This window comes from Globicephala melas, chromosome 5 (assembly GCF_963455315.2).
Source record: "Globicephala melas chromosome 5, mGloMel1.2, whole genome shotgun sequence".
NCBI classification, from domain to species: Eukaryota; Metazoa; Chordata; class Mammalia; order Artiodactyla; family Delphinidae; genus Globicephala; species Globicephala melas.
In genome coordinates this window covers 59,133,955-59,152,359 of record NC_083318.1, presented here as the reverse complement: position 1 = coordinate 59,152,359, position 18,405 = coordinate 59,133,955, and positions in this window count along the sequence as shown.

Here is an 18,405-nt window from a genome sequence, read left to right as displayed (position 1 = left end):
GACAGAGCAGCACAATGTAAAAAAAGAATTAAAGAAATGAGGATAACATAGGGGATCCTGGAACAACATCAAGTGGAATAACATTTGCATTATGGGGGTTTCAAAAGGAGAAGAGGAAGAGAAAGAGAAATTTCTTTAATTTGTATTTAAAGAAATAATGGCTGAAAACTTTCCTAATCTGTGGAAGGAAACAGATATTCAGTTCCAGGAAGCCCAGAGTGTTCCAAATAAGACAAACCTAAAGAGCAACACACTGAGACATGTTATTTAAATGGTAAAAGTTAATGATTAAGAGAGAATTGTAAAAAGAAAGAAGCAAGAAAACAAGCAACTTATTATGTACTAGGGACAACCCATAAGGCTATCAGCACATTTTTCAGCAGAAACTTTACAAGCCAGAAGGGAGTGACATGACATATTCAAAGTGCTGAAAGAAAAAGACTGCCAAACAAGAATTCTCTACCTGGCAAGGTTATCATTCTGAATTAAAGAACAGATTAAGGTTTTATAGATAAGCAAAAGCCAAAAGAGTTCATCACCACTAAATTGGCCTTTTATAAGAAATGTTAAAGGGACTCCTCCAAGCTAAAAAGAAAAGGCACTAATTAATAAGAAAACATATGAAAGCAAAACTCTCACCAGAAAAGGTAAATAAATAAATGCTGGAGATAGTAAATCAATCTCTTATAAAATAAGTAGCAAAGTAAAAGTAATAAGTAGTAAAATTAATTAAAAGTACAATAATTATTCAAGGGATACATAAAATAAAAAGATGTAAAATGAGTCATCAAAAGTATAAAATTAAGGAGGTGTTAAAATATAAAGCTTTGGAATATGTTCAAAATGTAAATAAATAAATAAATAAATAAATGGAAATAGATACTGTACTCATAGACTGGAAGAACCAAAATTGTTAAAATGTCCATACTACCGAAAACAATCTACCAATTCAATGTAATCCCTATCAAAATACCAATGGTGGGGCTTCCCTGGTGGCGCAGTGGTTGAGAGTCCGCCTGCCGATGCAGCGGACACGGATTCGTGCCCCGGTCCAGGAAGATCCCACATGCCATGGAGTGGCTAGGCCCGTGAGCCATGGCCACTGGGCCTGGGCGTCCGGAGCCTGTGCTCCGCAACAGGAGAGGCCGCAACAGAGAGAGGCCCGCATACCACAAAAAAAACAAAAAAAAAATCGGTATTTGTCACAGAACTAGAAAAAAAGTCCTAAAATTTGTGTAGAGCCATAAAAGATCACAAATAGCTAAAGCAATCTTGAGAAAGAACAAAGCTGGATGTATCACAATCCTTGATTTCTAACTGTTTTACAAAGCTACAGTAGTAAGTTACTGACACAAAAACAGACACATAGATCAATGGAATATAATAGACAGCCCAGAAATAAACGCATGTACTAATGGTCAATTAGTCTACAACAAAGGAGGCAAGAATATACAGTGGGCAAAAGACAATCTCTTCAATAATTAGCGTTGGGAAAACAGCTACACGCAAAAGAAAGAAACAGGGCCACTTTCTTACCACATATACACAAATAAACTCAAAATGGATTAAAAATTTAAATATGAGACGTGAAATCATAAAAGTCCTAGAAGAAAATGTAGGCAGGAAGATCTTTTACATCAATCTTAGAAACATTTTTTGAATATGTCTCCTCAGGCAAGGGCAATAAAAGCAAAAATAAACAAATGGGGCTACATCAAATTAAAAAGCTTTTTCACAGCAAAGGAAAACATCAACAAAACAAAAAAGGCAACCTACTGGATAGGAAAAGATATTTGAATATGACATATTCTGTAAGGGGGTGATATTCAACATATATAAAAACTCATACAACTCAATATCAAGAAAAGAAACAACCCAATTAATAAGATGACAGAGGACCTGAATAGACATTTTTCCAAAGAAGACATAGAGGGCTTCCCTGGTGGTGCAGTGGTTAAGAATCCACCTGCCAATGCAGGGGATAAGGGTTCGAGCCCTGGTCCGGGAAGACCCCACATGCCGTGGAGCAACTAAGCCTGTGTGCCACAACTACTGAGCCTGAGCTCTAGAGCCCACAAACCACAACTACTGAGCCCACGTGCCTAGAGCCCGTGCTCTGCAACAAGAGAAGCCACCGCAATGAGAAGCCTGTGCACCACAACGAAGAATAGCCCCCGCTCACCGCAACTAGAGAAAGCCCATGCACAGCAACGAAGACCAAATGCAGCCAAAAATTAATTAAAAAAAAAAAAGAAGACATAGAGATGGCCAATAGGCACATGAAAAGATGCTCAACATCACTAATCATCAAGAAAATGCAAATCAAAACCAGGATGTACTACCTCATACCTGTCAGAATGGCTATTATAAAATAGACAGAAAACAAAAAGTGTTGGTAAGGGTGTGGAGAAAAGTCCTCATGCACTGTCTGTAGGAATGCCTATTGTAGTTACTATGAAAAACAGTATGGAGATTCCTTAAAAAAACTAAAAATAGAACTACCACTAGTGATCAAGCAGTTTTACTTCTGAACATTTATTCGAAGGAAACAAAAGCACTAATTCAAAAAGATACATGCACCCCTATGTTCATTGAAGCCCTATTTACAATAGCCAAGACATGGAAGCAACCTAAGGGTCCAAGGATAAATGAATGGATAAAGAAAATGTGGTACATATACATACAATGGAATGTTACACAGCCATTAAAAAAAAAAAGAAGAAACCTTTCCATTTGTGACAATATGGATGGACCTAGAATGTATTATGCTAAATGAAATACGTCTGTCAGAGAAAGACAGACACCTATAATTTCAATTTATATGGAATCTAAAAAACAAAGCAAATGAACAAACAAAACAAAGCAGAACAGATTCAAAGACACAGAGAACAAAATTGGTGGTTGCCAGAGGGGAGAGGGGTTGGGGGGAATGGGTGAATTAGGTAGAAAGGATTAAGGGGTACAAACTTATTGCTATAAAATAAACAAGGCATGAGGATATAATGTACAGCATAGGGAATATAGTCAATAATATTGTAATAGCTCTGTATGGTAACAAGATTTATTGTGGTGATTATTTTGTAATATATAAAAATATCAAATCACTATGTTGGACACCTGAAACAAATATCATATTGTATGTTAATTATAATTCAATTAAATAAATAATTTTAGAAGTAACAAAATTTCTTGAAAAATACTTTGTTTCATCTCCTTTACATTCTATACTAATGGTAAAGCTTTAAGAGAAGTGAGGTAGGCAGGATTCTAACATGGCTGCCAAGATTCCCACTTTACTGGTGAATAAACCCAGTATAATCCCCCAGTGAGAGCCAAATGGAACAGCAAACAGGAAACATCATGGACTCCTTAGGAAAATATATGTAGTTTAGGCTTATTAGATTATAATATAAGGCAGAAGCTGGCAAACATAAGATGTAAAGGAAGATGGAGACCAAATAATAAATGAGGAGGCGAGATCTTATTCTGCAGTCAATGGGAATAGTGAGAACACATAAAACAGGAATAGAGGGGAGAGTAATAATTAATCTTTCTTAACTATGATCTTGTGTTTTTTTTCTTTTCCTTTTTTTTTTTTTTTTGAGGGGCAACAACTGATACTTTAATAGTAAAAATAGATCTCATTCCCTTAGGAATTCAGGAAAGAAGTCTGAAACCCAGTATGGAACTGGCACTTTGGAGAGACTTTGTAGCCAGTTGTCTAACTCTACTTAAGTAGGTTTTAACTTCTGATGTAGTATTAACATATCCATAACAGGAGCTATTGACCACTACACATATATCTCATCTTTCTATTATTATCTGATCTAATATCTGATCTAACATCATTGTTTAAGATTTAAGAGTTAAGAGATGTTAATGTGTTAACAAGTCTGATAATAATTTCAATTTGATATTAAAAGACAGTTTTGTCAACCTGCAGGCCCTGTGGTGAGAATAAGAATCAATAGGCACACTATATTAGAAGAGAAGAAATTCTGAAAATTTTAGCTGTGGTATTTAAATGCATATTCATGGAGGTAAAAATGAAGACATTAGTGAAATGTGAAAAATACATATAATTACTAAATTATGTGTTAGTTAGACCCTAGAAGATTTATGCTATATATTAAAGAATAGTATAAGAATTAGTAGCATAGTTAAATGGGAAAGAAGAAAAAATATGTTCAACTTAAATCAACCCAAACTAGTAATCTATTTGGGAAGCACACACATCATAGGCTCTTGATTCAGAAAGTGTTGGATTTCAATTCTTCCTTTTATAATTTGCCACCTATTAGATCATGGGAAAAATATGTAAGTGCTTCTAACTTGTCTTTTTCTCTTTAAGAATAACAGGAAAATATGGTTTTCCATATTTAAATCATTAACCTAATACTGGACAAAAATTACAATCAATATTTTTTTCATCTAAATATCAAAATAATACCTAAAAGCCTATTAATCTTTTTAATATGGTTATTATCTTTCAAAGGAAAGTCACTTTTTAAAGTCATGATATTTAGTAAGCAAGCTTCTCTGTATTACTTGAGTTTATTTAATTTTACGCTAGAGACAGTTTATATAAATTTCTACCAGAAGTATTACTTGAATGTTAAATATTATGTTGCAAAGATGATGGGCTGACTTCACCATCATCTCAAAATGCTCATAGTGTATAAGGATCCATAAGAGCAGTTTCTTTCTATAGCTGTGAATGTTCAAGCAAGTGTATGTTGTGATCTGACCTGGATTACACAGAGCAAGAATGACAAATCCAGGATGAAGACCAGAGCAGCTTCAAACTTAATCCACTACGCTATAGTGAGTTATGCGATTTTTGAAGAACCTGGCTAATTCCGCGGGAGCTTATGTTAGACTAGCTCATGTAATTGATTCTGCATAAAAGACAAAAATACTGATGGTTCAGTATTCTACAGATCTGTGGGCATTGTATTCTCCTGGGTAATTGCATGAGCAAAGAGAAAAAGGCATAGCTTCCTCCTCACTTTCTCCTTAAAAGAAAAGAAAAGATAAAAAGAAGAAAGGGGGAGTTCCCTGGTCTAGTTCTTAGGATTCGGTACTTTCACTGCAGAGGCCCGGGTTCAATTCCTGGTTGGAGAACTGAGATCCCCACAAGCCACGGTGCGTGGTGCAGCCAAAATTAAAATTAAAAAAATGCAAAATGCTTCTGAAGATCTGTAATAAGACGGTTAAAAAAAATTAAAAAAGTAAAAATAAAAGGAACAAAAGAAATCCAGTCTTTGATAAATAAAACTAAAGATATTACTAAAGGACAGTATTTTTCAAGCTTACTTTTTTTTTTTTTTTTTTTTTTTTTTTTTGCAGTACGCGGGCCTCTCACTGCTGTGGCCTCTCCCGTTGCGGAGCACAGGCTCCGGACGTGCAGGCCCAGCGGCCATGGCTCACGGGCCCAGCCGCTCCGCGGCATGTGGGATCCTCCCGGACCGGGGCACGAACCCGTGTACCCTGCATCGGCAGGCGGACTCTCAACCACTGCGCCACCAGGGAAGCCCTCAAGCTTACTTTTAAAATTGAGCTTATAAATTCAGATAAACAGAGTTTTTAATGATTGCATTTTAAAAATTACAAACTAATTGCATTTAAGTAATATATTTGTCTTCTAGAAAAAACATGCAAAGACTATACATACACACACTTATATCTGGAATTTATTCTATATGTCTTTGCTGCTCTTTGTATTCAATTGTTTCTGACAATTAATGGGAACGCACATGCTCCTAAATTATACTGAAAGCTTAGTGTTTGGAAATAAAATTTTGGTAGTTGAAGTTATCTAATTATTTTTGTACGTATAGTATACATATAGTGTTTGTAAAGTGCAATAAAATATTTAAGGAATTAAGGATATTAATAAGTAAAGATAGACATCTGAAAAATTTGATAAGAAAGATTAATTTAAAAGTATGAAATTATGGATGAAATTATATTTTAGTTATAAAAGTATTACAAATTTTTAGAAAATACATGTAAATGATTCCAAGATTCAAAAGAATTAGTGATGTCAAAAGGAATAATTAATATGTATCATTGTCTCAAATTTACAGAAGTTTGAGAGTCATTACTACAAGAATCATTTTTAGAAAAATGTGGAACACAGAGGGAAAGAGTAGGAATTTCATTTATCTCAACTTGATTTTTACAATGCAGAGACCCTGATGACCCACTTGAACAATTTGGTTTCCAAAACTATCAGTTATAATAATTAATCTTCATGATTCCATTGATAAATACAGTGCTTACCAGTGTAGTGTGTGATATATTGAATTTTTCTTCAGTAATTGTATTTAGTGGATCACTTACACTAGCTATTTTGACAAAACAAGTTCAAATAACCTGAGATATTTATCACTGAACCATCAGTTGTTTTACAAAGATAAACACATAAAACCAGTTATTTTGAAATCACAGTTCTCTTAAGTATCTTTTTCAAAGTTATTTTCGTAAAACGTCTTCAGGTGCTGCACACTATGCTAATTTAATATATGTTTAGTTACTAAAAGAATGTCTGAATCAGTGTCAGACTTTAGTGAGAACTTTGTAAATTTACATTGTATTATTTAATATGATTTAGAAATCTGACATAATCTATTTGTTCTAAAATAAGTTGTACTGAATGTAAAAAACACTCTTTAAAGTCCATGACTTCACTACTTAAAGTTTACATATCACAACACATTCTTTAAAGATTTCATGAGTCATAAATACTAAGTAATGTATAGAAAGGGAATATGTGATAACGTATCTACTTTTTGCTTGAAATAACTGTTGGGTGTTCCCTATGTGTTCTCATTTTCTCTCGGCCCAGCTTGGTACAGTGTCTTACTCTTACTGTCAAGAGTATAATATATGTTTTAAGTTTACTCCGTTTTGTTCTACAGCATAGATACATTAAGCTCATTTATGCAGTTTAATGTTCCTTTACATAGTTTGCAGTGTAAAAGACATTGTATGGTTAAGGGCCTTATTAAGTACTGAATTTTAAATATAGTTAAATCTATATCTATAGTGTTTGTTTATACAGTATGCCGAGTCCTTGAAACCTACATATAAGCAGCAGTATGCTTTATTTGACTCTTATGAAGTATTAATTTTGAGTTTCACTTTAAAATTTTAATGTCTTCATTAGAAAAAAAACATAGTTACCTGCATATTTTAGAGTAATATTAATTTCAGATTAATTAATTAGATTAATTTTAAGTAAGTTTTTTTTTTTATTGTGGTAGACTAAATTTCTTTCTAGAAAGAGGTCATTCAAGAATATTTGTACTCATCACAGAAAAGTTCAAAACTCCAAGGAAAAAAAAAGAACAAAACTCCACACTATGGAGGGGCTACTTGTGTTTGCTTCGTCCCAGGCACAGTACATGTCAGTCATCAGATGTGCCAAGAATTTTCTTGCCTTGAGGCCTTTCTTATCTGCTGTTTTGTCCAGTTAACTACTGCCATCTAATCACACAGGTCTTAATTTAACTATCTCTTCCACAGTGAGGACTAATCTAAATGTCATATGTATTTGTTACATCCTATGCTACAACTTTATAGCACTTATTATTCTTTTGAAATTACATAATTTGTCTGATTATTTAATCTCTCTCTACCCATTACCTGTAAGAGCTATGAAGGCAATAATCCTGCCTATTTGCTTTCACTGGATGTCCCAGAATAGACCATGGGTTTAGTAGTAGTCTATTAAATAAATACTTCTTACGTGAATAAACAAAAGAATGTGAAAAGTTTTCTACGTAGATTCAAAGTAAAGTTACTTATTGCAACGGTAATACATGACAAAATTTGTATTCAAACTTGGTGTCTTAGTAAAAATTCACAATTTGTGTCTATATCCGCATACCTATATTACAAGTAGCAGGGTTTAGCTGGATAAAACTCATGTTATGAAAAGAAGGGAATGTGAGGATAGTAAAGATAAGATCAGAGATGATTTTAATAGTCTCTGTAAAGGAAAAAGTCTGGGTTAGAACTGAGATTTTGATCCATAGGGATTGTTTCTCTCAACAGAAAAAGAAAGACACAGGATTAGGAGTAGATTTAGGAATGTTTTAAAATGAGTTTCAATTTAGACTATTTTGGAGAAAATTGTGCCAGGTTTGTATGGCATCCAGTTATAAATCTCTAACATGCAACTCCAGATGTGGAACTATAATTCATGGACTGAAAGAGAAATAGAGATAGAAATAGATCGATAGAGAGAGAGAGAGACTTGATTTACAGGAACTTAGAAGTGAAAACAATAATAGCATATTCCTGTTTTGTCAGAGGCATTCTCCATTGGTTGCAAGAGCAGAAAACTGCAGAGTGACTGTTGTTCCTTGGCAAAATCCCTGGGAGGCTGAAGGGCTCGGTATTTTCAGAAAAACAGAAAGTAATTCTAGTTCATCAAAATTACATAAAACTGAAAATCCGAGTCGGGGTGGCACACCTTTCTGTGATTTGTCACCTGAGCTTAGATCATAAAAACACATGAAGTCAAAAGTTTAAAAATGAAACTTAACAGTTTAGATATGGATCAAGACATTCTACTGAATAGGTGCCTTTTGAAATTATAAAAATGAAGCAAATGAATAAAATAAAAGCAGTGAACATGAAGCCTTTAATAAAACTGTGGTTTGACTTGGCATGTCATAAATGTCAAAAGGGGAATCCAAAGACGTTTATTACTAAGGCCCTACAGCTCAAATAAAATCTGCTAACTATTGGCCTTTGTACAAAAGTAAGGAGAACAAAAAATGGTAAATGCAATCCCAGCTATATTGGAGTCATAGATTATAACAAAATAACAAAAGCTTTCCTTACCTATTATTTTGCAAGTGGAAATGTCGGGACAAAAGAGATCTTTGTTATTTCTCTGAGCTCTAAAAAAGACACTGTCTGCAGTATGTTATAGATTCTTGTATATGTAGTTCAATACCTCTGGGGTGTAAAGAATATATACTCTGAAATGGCATAAACGGCCATCTCTCTTTTTATACATTAAGAATGTGATGCTGCTTGTTAAGCTTTCCAATAGTTAATGTCATACGGTGTGCTTTTACTTCTGGATTTGGCAATGAGAAGATGGAGAAATGAGGAGTTTTGATAAATCTCCATGTAAGTGTGACACAGTTTTCATCCCTACTTTCTGTCATAATGCCTGTGGGTAAAACAGAGTAATACAATGGAAGATGGGTGTGCCCCAAGAATAAAATCACCTACATCAGAATTCTGTCAGACACCTTACCAAGACTATCCCAAATGTGCTTCTAGCAAAGGGTATTTGACATAAAGAGTAAACGAAGACAGGGTGAATGAAAGTCATTTTCAGCCTCTTTATGTCTGAATTTGTTGTGTTTTTTGTGTGTGGGTTTTTTAGCCATTCCAATAGAATACATCAGTTGTTTAGCCTACAGCTACATTCAGCTAAATAATTAGAAAAATATCTTTTTCTTCCTATTTGCCTTTGCATCCTTTTCTCCAGAAGGTATTACATCAATATAAGCTGATCAATCTCTGTCTGATTATTTCTAAGAATGATAGTATTATGCCAGACAATAATCCTTAGTTTAAATACTATCATGATTACAATAATAGAAAAGACCTACAATTTTCTGAACAAAGTATTACATGACTTTTCAAATATGCAATATTTATGCATGCTGAATTTGTACTCAAAAAACTAAATGTATTTTGATATCTCCAAAATTACATTTTAAAAGTATTGTTATTAACTGAACAAATTATTCATCAGTGTTAATGCATACTTCCTTCCCAATATTACAGTGAATGCACTTCCATCTCCCTTATACTAAGTGCTAGAATTTGTTTCAGTGGAAATGTTTGAACTACATATAAAAATGCCTGTAACTATCCTGAACTTCCACCATAGAAAGTTAAGTGTTTATGACTTAGCTTGAAAAGTACTATGTCAGACCTTGCATTTACTTTTGGAAAATATGTGGCTAAAGTTGGTAGACTTAAAATAACATAAGGAGACAGACACTGCTTTTTGAACAAGAAATATCATTAACCTTTTTAATCTTAAAAATAGTACTCTAACATTTTGGGAGGCAGGGCTAGTATAGATAAATTAATTTCCATGAACTATTTAAAATAATTTTACATATAACTAAACTAAATATAATTCTACTTGGCTTGGATTTCTTTTAAATTCTTCATGGCTGAAGTAAAAAAAAAACTGGTTAATACCGGAAATAACAACTTAATATATTTATCTTTTTCTGTGGAAACTGTGAAATGTTGGCATGTTAAGATATGACTTTGACAGTTTCATGAATTAAATTTAGGAAAAACATTTTAAAACTAATTCTATTTGTAAATTTTATTTATAAAGATCTCTCTCTATATATATCTATAAATATATATAATAGATAGATACAAACACACTTTAATTTTCTGAGTTCCCTCTCTTGTTAACAATTTCTTCCTAAACCTTTGCATATACATATAATATTCTAAATTTTATTCTAAGACTGCTAATTGTTAGTGGTTGGTGTTAACGTGATTTAATCCATTAATTTATCAAGAATTTAGTTTTAATGTACAGTGTAAAGAATAGATCCAACTTTGTTTTTTTCAAGATTCATAATCACTTGTGCCAGCATATTTTTTTAAATGAAACTACATATTCCACTGAATTAAAATAATCAACTTTGTCATCCATGTATATGTGGGTATATATTTGGGAGATTTCTATTTTATTGCATTAGTATATCTGTCAATTCTATAACAGTACTGCATAGTTTTATTGGCAGTTACTTTATATTATATTTTAATATATGGTAAATCTGGTAGCCTTTGACTGGTCTATTTTTTAAAAATAATTTTAATGGCCATTCTGTAACCTTTGATTTACTTCTTACATGAAAAATTAAGATGTTTTGTCCAATTTTGATACGTTGGGATTTAACTGAAGTTACATTAACTAATAAACCTATAATACTAACAATTATACTAGAAATAGCTAAGGAAAGTAAATTGATGTGCTTCAGATAAGTTACAGCCCTTAAAAAAGTTGCTTGAACTTTTAAACAGCTAGGGCTTGCTGTTAATAATTCCAAATTAATCTCTCTTCTTCATTACCTTCTATAACTAAAAAAATTTCTTAAACTTACTATTATTGCAACTAGGTTTTACTTTCTGGTAATAAGCGTCTCCCAGTAAACACAAAGATTTCCTTCATAGACAATATCTTAACGTATTCATAAAAAAGTGACCCCAAGTATTACGTAGAAATTTTAACATCTGGTATACTGAGGAAATGAAGACTTCCAAACTTTTATCATCTCCTTCAACTCTAATTTTAGGTTCTAGGTACACACCTAATATACCCAAACATACTTTGTGGTATGAAGATAGAAGTAAAAAAGAAGGAATGCGTATTTACCTTCCCCCTAATTAACTTACAATAAAAAGACATTGCAAATATGTGTAGAGAACTCTATGATAAATTGTAAAATAAGTTTCATTGAATTTCACATATTGAGATCATTTAAAAATTGTATCTTACATAACAGCATTATTGAAAACTGATAATAACATGTTTTGCATGTAAAGATTTACTTGAGACTTTTTCCTTACTATTTTTGGAGTATAACGATCTCATATGCGTAGCTGATAGACTTTCTTAACTTGTATACCAGGAAACTCAGAGTAAACCTTTTACCTGTTTCTTGTTCTTTTCCTCAGACTTTTTTTCCCCCAAGTTTATGTTGCCTCAAATTATTTTCAGAAATAGATGAAAAGTTAGAAGTAAATATACAGGTAAAACAAGTGAACAATTATCAAATGGCAGGATTACTAGGGAACCCTGTATTATTGCATTTGCTTCTGGTGCTGGCAAAACACATTAGATCAGGCGGACTTAACTGTGATTAAGAAAGGGTCTAAATACTTGGTAAGGAAACATGTCTCTGGTTCTCTTACAATTTCCTGTTGCTACTGGTAACCAATCAATGAGAGATTTAAGTATTAAAAGGACCTAAAACTTGATCCAGTAGTTTAAAACAGGGTTCCTAGAAGTAAAATGCCCAAGCTCTTGCCCACGATTTTATAAGATTTCCTCTCAAGGGGGTGATATTACATGTTATTTAGCTTCATTGTCTTTGCCAACATCTAAGAAAATATCCAGATATTTCTCTCTAACTTCAAAACAGAGAAATACAACAGCTGATTATTCTGCCTTAAATTTTTTTTACGTAACCAAATTGGCTCTTTCATTAATCAACTTTATCTGAAAGTTCCAGGTTTACTAGAATTTGTAGAAACCCAGAATATTCCAGCAAAAAAGTCTGCCCAACCAGCCTTAATATTATTCATACTTTTCCAAAAGTTTAAATGTCTTTCAATCAACTTGGTAACTACTCAAAGTTATCTGATGTGAGAAAAATTGAATTCAAAGTGCCTTAAAAGACATGCAGTGTAAGATTATATGAATTTTTTTATATTTCTCTGTGTCAAATAATACTGAATAAACATATTTACTCTGACCTATCGAGCCAAATGAGTTCCAACAAATCAATATGCTGGTGGTAATCCCTAAATTTCCAAAGATGTCTCAGAACATCTGGGAGAGTTGAAAACATGTAAATGCTATTTCAATTTCTGTACATCCTGGATTAATATCTAAATCTGGGAATTGGTAACTGCCTAATCTTCACATGTAATTGTGCAAAATCTTTAATGATTAGTGCTTAACACACCAATTAACAACAGTTGCCCTGAAAATACAAAAGGAAGATAAAATGAAGAACATTTCCAAAATTCTAAGACCAATGTCCTTTCTTTTCAGAATCCATTTTAATAAAAGAATGAATGAATTCAATGTACCTCAACTACTTTTCCTCTTCCTAGAGAAAGAATCCTTCATGTGAATTCAAAGTCCAGTTACCATAAATGCTTGATTATTTCAATACCCTCTATTCCACGATTAAAGTCGTAAGATAAAATGCCATTAGGACTGATAGCACTTTGAAATAAATTCACTTGAAGGCACCATCAAATATTTTATGAAAATATAATGGGTGGAATAGAATTCAAGAAAACTGGAGACTGAGTATTTCACTCTTGAAATGTAGAGATATGGGCAAAGAAAGAGGAGATAATTGCTGCTGGCCTCAATTTATTGATAGTTTAGACTTTTACCTAGACTTAGTTTCCTTCTTTTTGACATGTGTGCATCAATGTCTCTGTGTGGTGTCTTATAGATGGAAGATTTTTATGTATATATGTATATGATTATGGAAAAAGTCTAGAAGGAACTCAGAAATAAAGAAAGGATCTACTTCATTCCATCCCTGTTGCACATTTTTGTGAAATAGTCAACACACGATGTGAGAATCATTCAGAGACATATACCACCAGTGCAAATAAAAATGTTCTAATTCATCCATTCATTTATTCAATCTGTGCTCAACAAATACACGTTTTGTATATCTTCTGTATAAGAACTAGAGACAGAATGGTGAGTTAAAACATTTCTTGCTTTTGTAGAATTTAATGGAGGAGGTAATTATAATAAAGCAGCCATATGCATACTGTAGATTTATAATTCCAATCTGTAATCATTGCTACAAAGAGAAAGTAGAGAATGAAAGAGTTTATCAATGTGCCTGACTTAGGCCAGGGGGCAGTGGACAACAGAAGCTTACCTAGATAACTGACGTTTCAGCTGACATTTGAAAGATTAGCAGTTATTTCTCATCTCTAAAATAGGTAAGAGCCGAACATGCAGAGAATTAATGCCAGGATTTCTTTTCAGAATCAGGGGAGATTCAGATTAATTTATTTCATTGCAACATAGGAAAGCTATGGCTGGTGCACTGTATCCATGCTGGGTTAATTTTTTGGGGCAGGCTGCCACAAGTCCATTAGAGAGGATTTGTCTTTCCTTCTTTCCTTTGCTTTTTCTTTGCTTGTATGTTTTGTTCTCCCTGTAGCCAACTTCCTAAGGCTTTCACCTAATCTCTAGCTTCGACTATTATCCTCATATGGTTGATTCTTAAACCTATTGTTTCAGCCCAAACTAATTTCAGTGATTTCAGCCTTAAATGTACAACTTCCTGATGGATGTTTTTACTTGGATATCCTAATCTTTCCTTAAATATAATATATCTGATGAAAGCTTCTCATTTCTCCCTCCTTCCTTATTCCCTACGGTTGTCTGAACCTGGAAAATTTAGGATAACATTGGTCCTTCTCATAGTCACTCACTCATTTATTCATTCTCTTCCCCACTTCTCTGTGTATGTAATATGTGTGTGTGTGTGTGTGTGTGTGTGTGTGTGTGTACGTATCTAGATATGTCAGTTCTTTGACTTTTCTTTATGATTTTCTATGTATGCCACCTCAATCAATATAACACAAATTTGTTTTTTGGTTTGTTTGTTTTGGATTGACTTTTACATAAATGGAATCATACCAAATATATTCATTTAATATTTATCTAATATGTTGGGTGTAGCTCTAATTCTTTCATTTTCTTTGCAGTATAGTATTGTATGAATATACTACAACCATTTTATCCATTTTAAAATTGTTGGAACTTTGAGTTACTTCCAGTTTATGGCTATCACAAAGAACTGCAAAAGTTATTTTTGTAAATGTCTCTTGGGGTTCATATAATGGAAATGTTCTTATCTCTGCAGTCCAAAGTGGTAGCTACTAGTCATACCTGGCAAAATAACATTTGAAATGTGGTTAGTGTAACTGAGGAATCAAATTTTTTTAGCTTGGTTTTATTTAAATTTGAATTTAAACCACCACATGTAGCTACTCACTACTGTACTGGACAGTGCAAGTCTATGGCAAATACCTAGAAGTAGAATTTCTGGGTCATATGATATGTTCATCTTCAAATATTCTAGATAATGCCACACAATTTTCCAAAATGGCTGCAAAAGTTTCCACAATAATGTAAGGAAATTCCTATTAATTATCATCTTTGCCAGCACTGGGCACTGTCAGACTTTTACATTTTTCTCAATCCGATCAGTGTAAAATGCTATTTTATTTCAATTTTTTTTTTGCATTTTGCTGATTATTAATGAATTGAATATTTTTTCATATGTTATTAATTTTCTTAAATGTGTGTGCTTTTGAGTGTGTGTGTTCACGTGCATGTGTATGCATGGGTTGCCTGTTAAGTAATTTATCTTTCTCTTTAGTTGTCTAGCTTGTTCCCCCAAAAGGCAGGTGTTCCTATATATTCTAGAATTAGTTCTTTCTTTTTGTGGGGGAGGGGTAACATATGTTACAAATACCATTTTCTTCCTTTTGAATTCTCTTTCCACTCTTCATATGTGTATTTAATGAATGAAAGTTTCTTAATGCAGGCAAATCTATAAATAAATGCCTATTAAGTAAATATATATTTATATTGAATTTCCTCAGATCACCAAAAACTATTAATTTGTATAAGTTCCCAGAAGTCCAGTCAATATTATCTTTACCCACCCTCAATTCTAATTTGAACTATCTTCTGTTAATGGGATATCCTCACTTATTCCCTGTATGTCTCACTCTCTCATTCAATCACCATTCTCATTCTCTGTAAGGTATACTCCATTAGGCTAACTGAAGCACTTGTGCAAAATTTAAAACCCACAGAACCAGACTATTGTACCCTCCAAATACAGGTTTCTATTCATGGCTCTGGGATTTACTAGAATCAAGAAGCCCAAGTCTTACTAGTCTTGCGCACACTCATTTGTTGATATATCAGTGGGCCTTGTATTTCTTCCATTTGCAACTCTATTTTCCAAAGTAGTGTGACTCATACTAGCTCCAATGACTCTGTCTTCTGAGAGAGGAGCTCCTCTAATCAAGAACATCTATAAGATCTTAAAAAAATCATGGTCTTAGAGCTCTTGAAATTTAATGACTGTTTAATCCAGTATTGTCCTGTAATAGCCTGGAGTATTAGTAAATATTCATTCACCTCCATCTCCCACTGAGAGTAGTGTGTATATCCTTGTCCATTGATATTGGGCTTGGATATTTGACTTGCTTTGACTACTGCAATGGTAACACATTTTTCAAATTAGAATCTTAAATAAATTTGCAATCTGGTTTTGTGCTGTGAGAAGATTATGCTCATGGTAGCCGCATTCCCTTCAATCTAGAGCCTAGAATGAAACTAATTGCAGCCTAGTGTGAGACAATTGATCCACAACCTAAGGCAGAGTCATCCAGTCAAACCAACCCTTAGTCAATTGAACCACAGTCCACCTGCAGACCTGTGAGCATAAGGATGGATGATTATGTTGTAAGCTACTGAGATTTTGAATCTTTGTACATTAGAACATTACATATGTATGGCATTACTTTGGCACCAACTAACACTTGCTGTGATGGCTAATTTTATGTGTCAACCTGACTGGCCACAGTGTGTGTGGATTAAACATTATTTCTGGATGTGGTAGTGAGGTTGTTTCTGGACGAGATTAGCATTTGAATTAATGACTCAGTAAAATAGATTGTCCTACCCAGTGTAGGTGGGCACATTCCAATCCTTTCAAGGCCTAAATAGGACAAAAAGTAGAGGAAGGAAGAATTCATCCCTTTTTGCTTCCTACCTGCTTACTTAAGTGGAGCTATATCATATTCTCCAGCCCTGAGACTGGGATTTAAACCATCTGCTCTCTTGATTCTCAGGCCTTTAGACTCAGACTGAACAATACCACTGGCTTTCCTAGGTCTCCAGCAAATGGCAGATTGTGGGACCTCTCATTCTCTATAAATGCATGAACCAAACTGTCATGATAAATGTACATATCTCCTACTGATTCTGTTTCTCTGGCGAACCTTAAGGTACCTGCCCTAATTAAAACAGTTTATCTGATAGTTTTTGGTTCTCTATTGTCTATATTCTTTTATCAGAGTCATTTGATCTACTCTTCCTCTTTGAATATTGCCCTCTCTTCTTCCTTGGACCTTTTTTGGTCTGTATATTTGTTCATTATTCAAACCTCTGAAGATGAAGATACTTTGAATTTCTTAGTGTTTTAAGAGAAAAAAAGAAAACACAAGTTCGTCAGCATACTGCATCAAAAATAGCCTAATTAATTATTTCATAATATAAAATGTGACATCAAAGCCAGCACAAAATGTCTATTATTCAAACAAATCCTATTGTTATAATCTGCCTTTGTAGGATATTCCTACATAGGGAACACCCCCATCAGTCCAAATTTTCACTCATTTGTTATATAGTTTCCTAGATCACATTATGCTTTTTAAATATGAGTCTCCAACAAGTTTTATATTCATTGATTGCTGTCTGAGATATTCTAACTGGAATTCCCAGTCTTCTCTCCACAGACCTATTCAGAGGTGGTATAAATACTAAATGTAACTATCCCAGTCATGTAACTAGATAGTCTCTTGCTCTGTTATTGACTTCCTACCTTAACTTTAAGAAACAGTCTCTCAGTAAACTTTTTGGAAAGGGTTTCCACTAGGGAAACATTTTTGTTTACTCTCTGAGATCTACTTTTTTCCCTTTGTTAGAGCTCTCTGAGCCCTAGTAATCCTCACTGATTTTGTCATGAATAAAATATCTTCCTCTTTTATACTCCACATTTCAAAGCCGTTAGTTCCAGATATATTGTTCTTGTTCCATTTCTCTTTCTTTTCACATAAGACTAGTTTGGCCTTCAAGTTCTCAAAGTAGCTTGCTGCCTTCCTCCATTCTCTGATATTTCTCTGGATTTCTCACTGCCATTTCTAAAGCTAAGTTTATCTATTGTACTACAGTTCTCTCTTCATGAGAGCTGATAAAGAATTATATTCTAAAGTAGAGATTTTGGCATCAGAACATCTTAGAAATAAAAACTGCATAATCTTTGGCAATTTACTTAGTATTCTATGCTTCAGTACCCCATCTGTTAAATGGAGATAATAATAGTATTTGCTTAACAGAGTTCTCCCAGGAACTAAATGCTATAGTTTATGTGTATCACTTAGAATAGTCTTAGGACATTTGAAATATCCATCAAAATGCTTCTATCAATATTATTATCCTTATTAAGGTGTTGTAAAGAGTAAACAAGCTATTATAATTAAGTGAGATACTATAAAACTCTTAGAGGAAAACATAGGCAGAACACTCTTTGACATAAATCACAGCAATATCTTTTTCAATATGTCTCCTAGAGTAAAGGAAATAAAAACAAAAATAAGCAAATGGGACCTAATTAAACTCAAAAGCTTTTGCACAGTAAAGGAAACCATAAACAAAACAAAAAGACAACACACAGAATGGGAGAAAATATTTGCAAAACATGCAACCGACAAGGGATTAGTCTCCAAAATTTACAAACAGCACATGTGGCTCAATATCAAAAAAAC